General features: G+C 39.3%; 1 non-coding gene across 1 annotated transcript; it reads right to left on the reverse strand.

The window, feature by feature from the left end:
* Positions 1-970: 970 nt before the first annotated feature.
* On the reverse strand, positions 971-1074 carry LOC112792869 (small nucleolar RNA R71). The gene has a single exon (XR_003197590.1). It is a non-coding gene; the product is annotated as a small nucleolar RNA R71 (small nucleolar RNA).
* Between the last annotated feature and the right edge of the window lie 15033 nt (positions 1075-16107).

Here is a 16107-nt window from a genome sequence, read left to right on the forward strand (position 1 = left end):
ATGGCGGCATTCAAGAGAATCCGGAAGGTCTAACCTTGTCTGTGGTATTCTGAGTAGGATTCAATGATTGAATGACTGTGACGTGCTTCAAACTCCTGAGGGCGGGGCGTTAGTGACAGACGCAAAAGAATCACTGGATTCTATTCCGGCCTGATCGAGAACCGACAGATGGATAGCCGTGCTGTGACAGGGTGCGTTGAACATTTCCACTGAGAGGATGGGAGGTAGCCACTGACAACGGTGAAACCCTTGCTTAAGCTTGCCATGGAAAGGAGTAAGAAGGATTGGATGAAGACAGTAGGAAAGCAGAGAGACGGAAGGGAAGGCATCTTCATACGCTTATCTGAAGTTCCTACCAATGAATTGCATAAGTATCTCTATCTTTATCTTTATGTTTTATTCGCATATCACCATACCCATTTGAGTTTGCCTGACTGAGATCTACAAGGTGACCATAGCTTGCTTCATACCAACAATCTCTGTGGGATCGACCCTTACTCGCGTAAGGTTTATTACTTGGACGACCCAGTACACTTGCTGGTTAGTTGTGCGAAGTTGTGTTTATGCCATGGTATTGAACACCAAGTTTTTGGATTCATTACCGGGGATTATTTGATTTGTGAAAAGTATTGATCACAATTTCGTGCACCAAAGCATCTCCATTCTTGCCATTGGAGCCAATAATTTTGAGCTTAAGCCTCAACTAGTTGCTTTAATGCAACAGAACTGCAAGTTTTATGGACTTCCATCTGAAGATCCTTACCAGTTTTTAACTGAGTTCTTGTAGATTTGTGAGACTGTTAAGACGAATGGAGTTGATCCTGAAGTCTACAGACTCTTGCTTTTCCCTTTTGCTGTAAGAGACAGAGCTAGAATATGGTTGGATTCACAACCTAAGGATAGCCTGGACTCCTGGGATAAGCTGGTCACGGCCTTCTTGGATAAATTCTTTCTTCCTCAAAAGCTGAGCAAGCTTAGAGTGGATGTTCAGACCTTCAAACAAAAAGATGGTGAATCCCTCTATGAAGCTTGGGAAAGATACAAGCAGTTGACCAAAAGGTGTCCATCTGACATGTTTTCAGAATGGACCATATTAGATATATTCTATTATGGCCTATCTGAGTTTTCGAAAATGTCATTGGACCATTCTGCAGGTGGATCCATTCACCTAAAGAAAACACCTACAGAAGCTCAAGAACTCATTGACATGGTTGCAAATAACCAATTCATGTACACTTCTGAGAGGAATTCCGTGAATAAGGGACACCTCAGAGGAAGGGAGTTCTTGAAATTGATGCTCTGAATGCCATATTGGCTTAGAACAAAGTGTTGACTCAGCAAGTTAACATGATTTCTCAAAGTCTGAATGGATGGCAAAATGCATCCAACAGTACTAAAGAAGCAGCTTCTGAAGAAGCTTATGATCCTGAGAACCCTGCAATGGCAGAGGTTAATTACATGGGTGAACCTTATGGAAACACCTATAACTCATCATGGAGAAATCACCCAAACTTCTCATGGAAGGATCAACAAAATCCTCAACAAGGCTTTAATAATGGTGGAAGAAATAGGCTCAGTAATAACAAGCCTTTTCCATCATCTTCTCAGCAACAGACAGAGAATTCTGAACAAAGCTCCTCTAATTTAGCAAATTTAGTCTCTGATATGTCAAAAGCCATTTTCAGTTTCATGAGTGAAACAAGATCCTCCATCAGAAATCTGGAGGCACAAGTGGGCCAGTTGAGTAAGAAAGTCATTGAAACTCCTCCCAGTATTCTCCCAAGCAATACAGAAGAGAATCCAAATGGAGAGTGCAAGGCCATTGATGTGATCAATATGGCCGAATGCACAAGGGAGGAGAAGGACAAAAATCCTAGTGAGGAAGACCTTCTGGGACGTCTCTCAAGCAAGAAGGAGTTTCCTATTACGGATCCAAAGGAATCTAAGGCTCATATAGAGACCATAGAGATTCCATTAAATCTCCTTCTGCCATTCATGAGCTCTGAAGACTATTCTTCCTCTGAAGAGGATGCAGATGTGACTGGAGAGCAAGTTGCTCAATATTTAGGAGCTATCATGAAGCTGAATGCCAAGTTATTTGGTAATGAGACTTGGGAAAGTGAACTAGATACCTGGATTCAGCAAATTTTACCTCAAAAGAGACAAGATCCTGGCAAGTTCTTAATACCTTGTACCATAGGCACCATGACCTTTGAAAAAGCTCTATGTGATCTGGGGTCAGGGATAAATCTTACGCCACTCTCTGTAATGGAGAAGCTGGCGATCATTGAGGTACAACCTGCCTTGTTCTCATTACAATTGGCAGACAAGTCATTAAGACAAGCTTATGGAGTAGTAGAGGACGTGTTAGTAAAGGTTGAAGGCCTTTACATCCCTGCTGATTTCAAAATCTTAGACAGTAGGAAGAAAGAGGATGAGTGCATCATCCTTGGAAGACCTTTCCTAGCCATAGCAGGAGCTGTGATAGATGTCAACAGAGGTGAATTAGTCCTTCAATTGAATGGGGACTACCTTGTATTTAAAGCACATGGCCATCCCTCTGTGACAAAAGAGAGTAAGCATGAAGAGCTTCTCTCAGTTCAGAGTCAAGAAGAGCCCCCACAGTCAAACTCTAAGTTTGGTGTTGGGAGGCCACAACCAAACACTAAGTTTGGTGTTAAGACCCCATATCCAAACTCTAAGTTTGGTGTTGGGACTATACAACATTGACCTGATCACCTGTGAGGCTCCATGAGAGCCCACTGTCAAGCTAATGACATTAAAAGAGCGCTTGTTGGGAGGCAACCCAATTTTTATTTATCTAATTTTAATTTTATTTTATTGTTATTTTGTGTTTTATTAGGTACATGATCATGTGGAATCACGAAAAAATTATAAAAATTAAAAACAGAATCAAAAACAGCAGAAGAAAAATCACACCCTGGAGGAAGGACAGACTGGCGTTCAACGCCAGTAAGGAGCATCTGGCTGGCGTTCAACGCCAGAACAGAGCATGAATCTGGCGTTGAACGCCAGAAACAAGCAACATTCTGGCGTTTGAACGCCAAGAATGTGATTTGAGAAAAGCTGGCGCTGAACGCCAGTAACAAGCATGGAACTGGCGTTCAACACCAGAAACATGCTACACATGGGCGTTGAACGCCCAGAGTGTGCATCATCTCGGCGTTTAAACGCCAGAATGGTGTGCAAAGGCATTTTACATGCCTAATTGGTGTAGGGATGTAAATACTTGACACCTCAGGATCTGTGGACCCCACAGGATCATCTCAGGATCTGTGGACCCCACAGGATCCCCACCTAACATATTCCCACCTTACCTCCTAATCCTATAACACTCTTCCCCATATCACACTTCCCAACAACTTCAATCTCTCTTTCCAATTACCCCCTGCACCACTCACATCCATCTACTCTTCCCCATAAACCCCACCTACCTTCAAAATTCAAAAACACTTTCCCACCCAATCCCACCCTAAATGACTGAAACTACACCCTCTCCTCTCCCTATATATACCCTTCCATTCTACTTCATTTTCACACAACACAAACCCCCTCCTCTACACCTTGGCCGAAACACCATCCCTCACTCTCCTCCATATTTTCTTCTTCTTCTTCTTCTTCTCTTCTTTCTTCTCTTGCTCGAGGGCGAGCAATATTTTAAGTTTGGTGTGGTAAAAGCATAAGCTTTTTGTTTTTCCATTACCATCAATGGCACCTAAGGCCGGAGAATCCTCTAGAAAAGGAAAAGGGAAGACAAAAGCTTCCACCTCCGAGTCTTGGGAGATGGAAAGATTCATCTCCAAAAGCCATCAAGACCACTTCTATGATGTTGTGGCAAAGAAGAAGGTGATCCCTGAGGTCCCTTTCAAGCTAAAAAAAATGAGTATCCAGAAATCCGACATGAAATCCGAAGAAGAGGTTGGGAAGTCCTAACCAACCCCATGCAACAAGTCGGAATCTTAATGGTTCAAGAGTTCTATGCCAATGCATGGATCACTAGGAACCATGATCAAAGTATGAACCCGAGTCCAAAGAATTATCTCACAATGGTTCGGGGAAATACTTAGATTTTAGTCCAGAAAATGTGAGGTTGGCGTTCCACTTGCCCATGATGCAAGGAGATGTACGCCCCTACACTAGAAGGGTCAACTTTCATCAAAGGTTGGACCAAGTCCTTATGGACATATGTGTGGAAGGAGCGCAATGGAAAAGAGACTCCAAAGGCAAGCCAGTTCAACTAAGAAGACTGGACCTCAAGCCTGTGGCTAGAGGATGGTTGGAGTTCATTCAATGCTCCATCATTCCCACTAGCAATCGATCTGAAGTTACTGTGGATCGGGCCATCATGATTCATAGCATCATGATTGGAGAGGAAGTAGAAGTTCATGAAGTCATCTCCAATGAAATCTATAAAATAACCGAAAAGCCCTCCACCATGGCAAGGCTAGCTTTTCCTCACCTTATTTGCCATCTATGTTACTCAGCTAGAGTTATCATAGAAGGAGACATCCCCTTTGAAGAAGATAAGCCCATCACCAAGAAGAGGATGGAGCAAGCAAGAGAGACCCTCCACGGATCTCAAGAGATGCATGAGGAAGCTCATCATCAAGAAATCCCTAAGATGCCCCAAGGGATGCACTTTCCTCCCAACAACTATTGGGAACAACTCAACACTTTCTTAGAAGATTTGAGCTACAATGTGGAACAATTAAGGGTGGAACATCATGAGCACTCCATCATTCTCCATGAAATAAGAGAAGATCAAAGAGCAATGAGAGAGGAGCAACAAAGGCAAGGAAGGGACATAGAAGAGCTTAAGGACATTGTTGGTCCTTCAAGAAGAAGACGCCACTAAGGTGGATTCATTCCTTGTTCTTATTTCTTTCTGCTTTTTGGTTTTTAAGTTGTGTTCATTTATGTTTTGTGTCTCTACTTCATGATCATTAGTGTTTGTAACTGACGTTAGGATTTTTGCCAGTAAAGAATTTCATAAAAATAGTCGCGTTGTAGATATAGTCTCTAAACCGACAGAAATCCCTTCGTACAAACGTTTTGGTTGTCACAAGTAACAAACCCCTTAAAAATTGATAACCGAGTATTTAAACCTCGGGTCGTCTTCTCAAGGAATTGCAGAGAGGTATGTTCTTATTATTGGCTATGGAGATTGTAAATTGGGGGTGGGTTTTGAGAATTTGGGCAATGGGCACAAGCATATTTTCAAAGCAATAAAAATAAAATTAAATAAATAACTGTAAAATAAACTCTTGGCAAGGTATAAAGACTGGAGGTCCTATCCTAGTTATCCTTATCAATTGTGATGAGAATTGGATTTTTCTCCCACTTTGTTAACCTCTAACTATGAAGGTAAGTTAAGTGGATGAATTCCAATTTTCAATCAACAATGAGTTTAATAACTCAAGAGTTACCAATTATTTAACCAAAGCCAAAAGGAAAGAAAATCTACTCGAATAAAAATAATTTGGATAAGCACCAATAACATAAATTAAAGAAAGCAATCATAAATCTGAAATACCACAATTAGCAATAGTAAAGATATCAAAAGTAACATGGGCAGTTGTAGCCAAATAAAGAAGTTAAGTTAAACATAGAAATCCATAAACTAAATTGAGGAAATAAATAAAAGGAACATTGAAAATAAATAAATACAAAGAACATTGAACCTGGGATTGAGAGTCACTCCTAAAACTAAGAGAAATCCTAAATCCTAAGAGAGAGAGGAGAGAACCCCTCTCAAAACTAATCTAAATCATGAGAAGTGAATTATGAGTGGCATTTTTTGAATGGATGCATTCCTCCACTTTATAGCCTCTAATCTGTGTTCTCTGGGCCGAAAACTGGGTCAGAAACAGCCCAGAATTTGTTGGTTGCGAATTCAAATTCGTTGATTTTCGTCACTTGCAATGCGGCCGCATGGGGCACGCAGTCGCGTCGCCTAGCATCAGGACCACTATGACATATTATATATCAAATCGAAGCCCCAGACGTTAGCTTTCCAGCGCAATTGAAACCGCATCGTTTGGACCTCTGTAGCTAAAGTTATAGCCGTTTGAGTGCAAAGAGGTCAGGCTAGGCAGCTTAGCAATTTCTCCAACTTCTTGCATTCCTTCCTCTTTTGCATGCTTTCTTCCCATCCTCTGAGCCATTCATGCCCTATAATCTCTGAAAATACTTAACACACATATCAAGGCATCTAATGGTCATAAGAGAGGGTTAATAATAAGCAAATATAAGATCAAAGAAGCATATTTTCAATCAAAGCACATAATTAGGAAGGCAAATGTAAAATCATGCAAATAGTATGAATAAGTGGGTAAAGAGTTGATAAAAACCACTCAATTGAGCACAAGATAAACCATGAAATAGTGGTTTATCAACCTCCCCACACTTAAACATTAGCATGTCCTCATGCTAAGCTCAAAAGAAGCTATAAAGATGAAGAGGAAAGGTGAAATGTTATGAAATGCAACCTATGTATATGAATGCAACTACATGCAAAATGTTTCTACCTACTTGGTTTAAAAGTAAATAAATTCTCCAAGAATAAATATAAACCAAATTCCACTAATTCAAATTACACAATAAAAGATAAGTCAACTTGTAAAAAGATAGCTCATGAAAGCAGGGAACATAGAATCAAGCGTTGAACCCTCACAGGAAATGTATATGCACTTCTAATCTCTCAAGTGTCTAGGGTCAATCACTCTACTCTTCCCTAGTCATGCTTTCTAACACTTTGTTCTTCATCTAACCAATCAACAATATTTAATGCATCAATGCAAACATCATGAGGTCTTTTCAAGGTTGTAATGGGGCTAAGGTAAGGGTAAGGGTATATATATGGCTAAGTGAGCTTTATAAAGTGAATCCTTGATTAGTCTAAGATCTCACCTAGCATACATACACTCTATATAACTTTAAAATCATACCTAGCTACCCATAATTTTTCCCACTTTTGTATTACATGCTCATGTTTCACTTTTTATTTTTATCCCATGTGCATTGTTTTCATTGGGGAATTTCTTTTTGTATCCCCTTTTATTCAGATGCTGAAATTTTTTTTTTGATGCACATGGTAATTGAATCACTTTGATTTTCTTATGAGCATGCTTTCCAAATTTATTTTTATTTCTTTTTAATCTTCCTAACCCTTTGTTTCTATCACTCATGTTCCCACAAGGTTTCCCACATTTAACTCTATTCATGATTTTCTATCTTAAGCTAACCAAGGATTCAACTTGAGATTTTTATTTTGTTTTTCTGCTTAAGGCTAGTATTGTGGTTTATAGAACAAGAGGGAATTAAAAGCTCAAGGGGGCTAACAAGGGTGATGTAAAAAGGTAGGCTAATTTTTGGGATAAGTGAGCTAGAATTAACAATGGCCTCAATCATATGCGAGCATTTAAATACACTAAATAATGGACATATAGAATGGAACAAAATAAAGATTGCAATTATAGAGAAGTGAACACACATGAATAAAAATTTATGGTTAAATAATGTAACCATGTAAATAAGCTCAAAGTCACACAGGTTGTGTTCTTTAGCTATAATTCATGTTCCAATTACAACTTCAAACAAATTTTTAACATAAAAATTTTCAATTTAAATTAGTGAAATTTTATTTTTTTTTCAAAAATAGGATCTTTAAAAAGAGATTTATTATTTTAACCAAGTAGTAACTAAATGCACAAAATCAAATAAATATGCAATCAAATATGCAGACGCAACAATGAACAAATAAAGAAAATAAGATTATTGGTGTTGAAAAGAAAGTACTAACCCACGGAGATCGGTATCGACCTCCCCACACTTAAAGATTGCACCATCCTCAGTGCATGCTGAGATGTGCAGGTGGACGGGTTGTTCCAACTGATGCCTTTCTTCAAGATTTTGCAGATGGACTTGTCTGTCTCCCCATGTAAACGTCTTCCGCTTTCCTTCTGGGTGGCCATCCTGAAAGAAAAAGGAAAGAAAAGTAACCCAAAAATAAAGATAGAAAGTAAATGAAATATGGGTTGAGTAATGCCAAATGATAATGGTCTCATTTACATGGAAGCTTCAACATGTACGTGAGAAAATGATAGAAGCCATGGCATACCAGTGGTATAAAATTTGTAACATAGGGGAGGAGAGTGTAAGACAATATAAATTCATGTCAATGTAAAATTAATACAAATAACATAAAAGATTAACATTGACTTAAATAGTATTGCCCAACAGTGTAAAACAAGTTACCAAAATAAATTCAAGAAAAGATGTAACAGTTGAATAAGAAGGGATATTTAACACCAATGGAAAAATAAAAAAAAATTCAGAAAAGAAAATAAAAAATATGCACAAATTTAAAATGCAATGAATGAGATATGCAAATAAATTAAAATAAAATAAAAAGAAAAATAAGAAGAATGAGAAGGGAAAGAAGGGAAGAGGAAGTAAATAAGAAAGGAGAAGAAAAATTAGGATTTGGAGGAGAGAAAGATAAGATATGTGGCAATTTTAGGGTGAGCTGTGCGGCGCATGCGACGCGGCCGCAGAAGGCACGCGTTCGCGTGGGTGCACGTCAGGTAAGACGACGCGATCGTGTCAGTCACACGGTCGCGTGACCCATGTTGTGCTGCTGGCGTGAGTGCAGCCTCGCGCCAGCACAACTCTCTGTTCAAATTAATTTATTTGCCAAAATTGGGGTGACGCGATCGCGTGGGGCACTGATGAGCGGATAATTTATACGCTTTTTGGCATTGTTTTTATATAGTTTTTAGTAAGTTTGAGCTACTTTTAGGGATGTTTTCATTAGTTTTTATGTTAAATTCACATTTCTGGACTTTACTATGAGTTTGTGTGTTTTTCTGTGATTTCAGGTAAATTCTGACTGAAATTGAGGGATTTGAGCAAAACTCTGAAGAAGGCTGACAAAAGGACTGCTGATGCTGTTGGAATCTGACCTCCCTGCACTCGAAATGGATTTTCTGGAGCTACAGAACTCCAATTGGCGCGCTCTCAACGGCGTTGGAAAGTAGACATCCAGAGCTTTCCAGCAATATATAATAGTCCATGCTTTATTCGAATAAAGACGACGTAACTTGGCGTTGAACGCCAAGTTCATGCTACTATCTGGAGTTAAACGCCAGAAAAACGTCATGATTCGGAGTTGAACGCCCAAAACACGTCATAACTCGAAGTTCAACTCCAAGAGAAGCCTTAGCTCGTGGATTGATCAAGCTCAGCCCAAACATACACCAAGTGGGCCCCGAAAGTGGATTTATGCATCAATTACTTACTCATGTAAACCCTAGGAGCTAGTTTATTATAAATAGAACATTTATCTATTGTATTAGACATCTTTTGACCACTTTAAGTCCTTTATCATTCGATCACTTGATCATGGAGAGGGCTGGCCATTCGGCCATGCCTGAATCCTTTGCTTATGTATTTTCAACGGTGGAGTTTCTGCACACCATAGATTAAGGGTGTGGAGCTCTGCTGTACCTCAAGTATTAATGCAATTCTATTTTCTTTTATTCAAATCTCTCTTATTCTTATTCCAAGATATTCATTCGTACCCAAGAACATGATGAATGTGATGATAAGTAACCCTCATTATCATTCTCACTTATGAACGCACGTGATTGACAACCACTTCCGTTCTACATGCAACAGAGCTTGAATGCGTATCTCTTAGATTCCCCAACAGAATCTTCGTGGTATAAGCTAGATAGATGGCGGCATTTATGAGGATCTGGAAAGTCTCACCTTGTCTGTGGTATTCCGAGTAGGATCCTGGGAATCCGGAAAGTCTCACCTTGTCTGTGGTATTCCGAGTAGGATTCCGGTAATGAATGACTGTGACGTGCTTCAAACTTGCAAGTGCTGGGCGTTAGTGACAGACGCAAAAGAATCAAGGGATTCTATTCCAGTAGGCGCAGGAACCAACCAGTGATTAGCCGTACTGTGACAGAGTGCGTGAGCATAGTTTTCACTGCGAGGATGGGATGTAGCCATCAACCATGGGTGATGCCTCCAGACGATTAGCCGTGCGAGTGACAGCCGCATAGGATCATTTTCCCGAGAGGATTGAAAGTAGCCACCGCTGATGGTGAACCCCTATACACAGCTTGCCATGGAAAGGAGTAAGAAGGATTGAGTAGAAGCAGTAGGAGAACAGGCGTCCTTGAGCCATGCAGCATCTCCACTCGCTTATCTGAAATTCCCACCAATGAATCTGCATAAGTGTTCTATCCCTTTTTATAATCTATTCTCTTATTTCTATTTTCGAAACCCATAAACCATTTTAACCTGCCTAACTGAGATTTGCAAGGTGACCATAGCTTGCTTCATACCAACAATCTCTGTGGGATCGACCCTTACTCACGTAAGGTTTATTACTTGGACGACCCAGTACACTTGCTGGTTAGTTGAACGGAGTTGTGAATTCAACTGGTGCCACAATAATAATTTCATACAACTTAAAGAACAGTGATCACAATTTCGTCCACCAGGCACGCGATCGCGTGAGTGTGCTTCAGAAGATAGATGACGCTGCCGCGTGGGGCACACGGTCGCGTGATAAGGATTGTGCCTCCAGCACCAATCCAGCACCACTCTCGCATAATATTTTATTGTGCACCCTTTTACGTCGAAAACCCAGGGCACGCGGTCGCGTGGGAGGCCATACTTCCCATTCGACGTGGACACGTCAGCGACGTGGTCGCGTGTGTCGATATATGCTATTAGCACGCCTCCAGCCACGCTCCAGCGTTACTCTCTGTTCACTTTTATTTTTCCTTTCTCTCCAAGCGACGCGGACGCGTCGCTGATGCGATCGCGTAGCGAAATTTTTTTTTTAATAACTGAAAAATGCAGAATGCAGAATGCAATGCTTAATGTGAATGAGATGCAAAATTCCAGGTTCAATATAATAAATAAAATAAAACTTGAAAACAAACAAAACTAAATAAAGAGAAACGATCATACCATGGTGGGTTGTCTCCCACCTAGCACTTTTAGTTATAGTCCTCTACTTGGACATTTGATGAGATTCCTGCTATGGTGGCTTATGCTTGTACTGATCCAGGAATCCCCACCAATGTTTGTATTTCCAGTAACCTCCGGGGTCCCAGACTAAGCACGTAAAGCCCTTACGAAGCTTCAAATAGATTCTTAGGCTCCCGGGGTGACAAATGTCAGAACATATTCCAGGATCCCAAACTTTACCTTTACACCTGTTTTTGTCTTGATCTGCATTTTTCCAGCCGGGTGAAAGGTGATCTGAATTCTCACTGCAGCGACCAAACAACTTTCTAGACCCATTCAGTTGAGCTCTATACCAACCTTTGCGTTTAAACTTAAAGCTTCCAACATAATGAACCTTGCAGGACAATTCTTACCACTGGCCATCTTTTGCTTACTCTTAATGTCACAAAGAGCTCTAAGTTGACCATCCGTCTCCAGTAGCCCATATCCAAGTGGAATTAGAAAGCTCAGGGATATGAATTTTACCCACTTGAATGTTGTAAAGGATGATGGTAACTTAGGGGGAGGTATCTTTAATGAAATTGCAAGCTCCACTCTCTTGTGCTCTTCTCTGCTAATTACCACCTCTTTGCAAGCTTCTTCAATTTCAACCTCTTCCTCTTGGTAGCTCTCTTTCAATTCAATTTCCTTTTCATTGCTTTCCAAGGGCATGGGAGGTTGTGCTTCTTCTTCTTGAATCTCCATCACTTGATCAACCTCTTCCAAGTCTTCTACTCTGATATGCATTGGAAGTTGTACACCCTCCTCAGCATCAATTTCAACTGTCTTGGAAGGAGGCTCGATGTCTTGACTTTCCCATGGAGGTTCTGCATCTCCTAAGTCTTCAACCACTTCTTCTTTTTCTTGAACAATGACAGCTTCTTCTACTTGTTCTAGTACGAATTCATTCTCTGTCTTGTTCACTGGGGTTTCTGGTATCTCCTTCATGCTACGCTCTTCACTAGACTGTCCACATGGAGCTGTGGCTGATCCTTGTATATTTAAGTGCCTAGAAGCCCATTGAATTAATACTTGCCCCAGTTGTTGAGTGGTTGCCTGAAATCGATCCATTGTTTCCTTGAGACGATCCTTTGCCTCTTGATTCACTCGGTTTTCATAAGTAGGATCATAATGCTCTTGGATTGATGGATATGGAGATGGTGAATATTGAAGTGGTGGTTCTTGTGAGTAATTGGGTTGGAATTGGGGTGGTTCTATATATGGTTCATATGGCTCATAAGGTGGTTGGTATGGTGGTTGAGGGTTATGGTCATATGGAGGTGAATGGTGGAAAGGGACTTGTGAGTGTGGTGGTCCAAAGTCATATTGAGGAAGGGGTTCATAGGCATATAGTGGTGGTTGTTGATAATCAAAAGAGCGCTCACCATAGCCATCATCTTGATATGCATCACAGAATGGTTGTTGATAGTCCATTGGAGGTGGTTGTTGCCATGAGGGTTGATCAAATCCTTGTGGCTCCTCCCATCTTTGATTGTTTCGACCATGGTGCATGTTGTCATTATAATCTCTTCTTCCTACAACATAATTGTAACCAGACTCATAGTCAGATGGGTGAGAGTTCATAGCATTAGGGGAAAATAAAAACAAAAATTAATAAAAAGAAAATATTTTGAAAATGATATAATTTTTGAAAAAGATAGGAAAATAATTTTGAAAAACATATGATTTTTGAAAAAGATAAGATAAGATAAAAAAAATTTAAAATAAAAATATGAAAAAAAAAATTTTTTTGAAAAATATTTACAATAACCAATAATAAGGCACACGTTTGCAATTCCCTGGCAACGGCGCCATTTTGACGTTAGGATTTTTGCCAGTAAAGAATTTCATAAAAATAGTCGCGTTGTAGATATAGTCTCTAAACCGACAGAAATCCCTTCGTACAAACGTTTTGGTTGTCACAAGTAACAAACCCCTTAAAAATTGATAATCGAGTATTTAAACCTCGGGTCGTCTTCTCAAGAAATTGCAGGGAGGTATGTTCTTATTATTGGCTATGGAGATTGTAAATTGGGGGTTTTGAGAATTTGGGCAATGGGAACAAGCATATTTTCAAAGCAATAAAAATAAAAATAAATAAATAACTGTAAAATAAACTCTTGGCAAGGTATAAAGACTGGAGGTCTTATCCTAGTTATCCTTATCAATTGTGATGAGAATTGGATTTTTCTCCCACTTTGTTAACCTCTAACTATGAAGGTAAGTTAAGTGGATGAATTCCAATTTTCAATCAACAATGAGTTTAATAACTCAAGAGTTACCAATTATTTAACCAAAGCCAAAAGGAAAGAAAATCTACTCGAATGAAAATAATTTGGATAAGCACCAATAACATAAATTAAAGAAAGCAATCATAAATCTGAAATACCACAATTAGCACTAGTAAAGATATCAAAAGTAACATGGGCAGTTGTAGCCAAATAAAGAAGTTAAGTTAAACATAGGAATCCATAAACTAAATTGAGGAAATAAATAAAAGGAACATTGAAAATAAATAAATACAAAGAACATTGAACCTAGGATTGAGAGTCACTCCTAAAACTAAGAGAAATCCTAAATCCTAAGAGAGAGAGGAGAGAACCCCTCTCAAAACTAATCTAAATCATGAGAAGTGAATTATGAGTAGCATTTTTTTGAATGGATGCATTCCCCCACTTTATAGCCTCTAATCTGTGTTCTCTGGGCCGAAAACTGGGTCAGAAACAGCCCAGAATTTGCTGGTTGCGAATTCAAATTCGCTGATTTTCGTCACTTGCAACGCGGCCGCATGGGGCACGCGGTCGTGTCGCCTAGCTTCAGGGCCACTATGGCATATTATATATCAAATCGAAGCCCCGGACGTTAGCTTTCCAACGCAACTGAAACTGCATCGTTTGGACCTCTGTAGCTAAAGTTATAGCCGTTTGAGTACGAAGAGGTCAGGCTAGGCAGCTTAGCAATTTCTCCAACTTCTTGCATTCCTTCCTCTTTTGCATGCTTTCTTCCCATCCTCTAAGCCATTCATGCCCTATAATCTCTGAAAACACTTAACACACATATCAAGGCATCTAATGGTCATAAGAGAGGGTTAATAATAAGCAAATATAAGATCAAAGAAGCATGTTTTCAATCAAAGTACATAATTAGGAAGGCAAATGTAAAACCATGCAAATAGTATGAATAAGTGGGTAAAGAGTTGATAAAAACCACTCAATTGAGCACAAGATAAACCATGAAATAGTGGTTTATCAGTAACTATGTCTTAAAGTTATGAATAATTCCATTAATCCTTCACCTCTCTTAAATGAAAAATGTTTTTAATTCAAAAGAACAAGAAGTGCATGAATTTCGAATTTATCCTTGAATTTAGTTTAATTATATTGATATGGTGACAATACTTTTTGTTTTCTGAATGAATGCTTAAACAGTGCATATTTTTGATCTTGTTGTTTATGAATGTTAAAATTGTTGACTCTTGAAAGAATGATAAACAAAGAGAAATGTTATTGATGATCTGAAAAATCATAAAATTGATTCTTGAAGCAAGAAAAAGCAGTGAAAAAGCAAAGGCTTGCGAGAAAAAAAAATGGAAAGAAAAAGAAAAAGCAAGCAGAAAAAGCCAATAGCCCTTAAAACCAAAAGGCAAGGGTAAAAAGGATCCAAGGCTTTGAGCATCAATGGATAGGAGGGCCCAAAGAATTAAAATCCAGACCTAAGCGGCTAAATCAAGCTGTCACTAACCATGTGCTTGTGGCATGCAGGTCCAAGTGAAAAGCTTGAGACTGAGTGGTTAAAGTCGTGATCCAAAGCAAAAAAGTGTGCTTAAGAGCTCTGGACACCTCTAACTGGGGACTCTAGCAAAGCTGAGTCACAATCTGAAAAGGTTCACCCAGTCATGTGTCTGTGGCATTTATGTATCCGGTGGTAATACTGGAAAACAAAATGCTTAGGGCCACGGCCAAGACTCATAAAAGTAGCTGTGTTCAAGAATCAACATACTTAACTAGGAGAATCAATAACACTATCCGAAATTCTAAGTTCCTGGAGAAGGCAATCATTCTAAACTTCAAAGGAAAAAGTGAGATGCCAAAACTGTTCAGAAGAAAAAAGCTACAAGTCCCGCTCATCTAATTAGAATTAATATTCATTGATATTTTGGAATTTATAGTATATTCTCTTCTTTTTATCCTATTTGATTTTCAGTTGCTTGGGGACAAGCAACAATTTAAGTTTGGTGTTGTGATGAGCGGATAATTTATACGCTTTTTGGCATTATTTTTAGGTAGTTTTTAGTAAGTTCAAGCTACTTTTAGGGATGTTTTCATTAGTTTTTATGTTAAATTCACATTTCTGGACTTTACTATGAGTTTGTGTATTTTTCTGTAATTTCAGGTAATTTCTGGCTGAAATTGAGGGACTTGAGCAAAACTCTGAAAAAGGCTGACAAAAGGACTGTTGATGCTGTTGGAATCTGACCTTCCTGTACTCAAAATTGATTTTCTGTACTCAACGGCGTTGGAAAGTAGACATCTAGAGCTTTCCAGCAATATATAATAGTGCATACTTTATTCGGGAATTGACGACGTAAAATGGCGCTCAACGCCAAGTACATGCTGCTGTCTGGAGTCAAACGCCAGAAACACGTCACGACCCGGAGTTGAACGCCAGAAACACACTATAACTCGGCGTTCAACTCCAAAAGAAGCCTCAGCTCGTGGATAGATCAAGCTCAGCCCAAACACACACCAAGTGGGCCCCGGAAGTGAATTTATGCATCAATTACTTACCTCTGTAAACCCTAGTAGCTAGTTTAGTATAAATAAGACTTTTTACTCGTGTATTAGTCGTCTTTGACCACGTTTCATCTTTGGTCTCAGTTTTGTTTTATTCTTCATCTTAGGAGGCCATTGATCACGTTTTGGGGGCTGGCCATTCGGCCATGCCTGAACCTTTCACTTATGTATTTTCAACGGTGGAGTTTCTACACACCATAGATTAAGGGTGTGGAGCTCTACTATACCTCAAGTTTCAATACAATTACTATTATTTTCTATT

Source organism: Arachis hypogaea, chromosome 3 (assembly GCF_003086295.3).
Source record: "Arachis hypogaea cultivar Tifrunner chromosome 3, arahy.Tifrunner.gnm2.J5K5, whole genome shotgun sequence".
Lineage (NCBI taxonomy): Eukaryota > Viridiplantae > Streptophyta > Magnoliopsida > Fabales > Fabaceae > Arachis > Arachis hypogaea.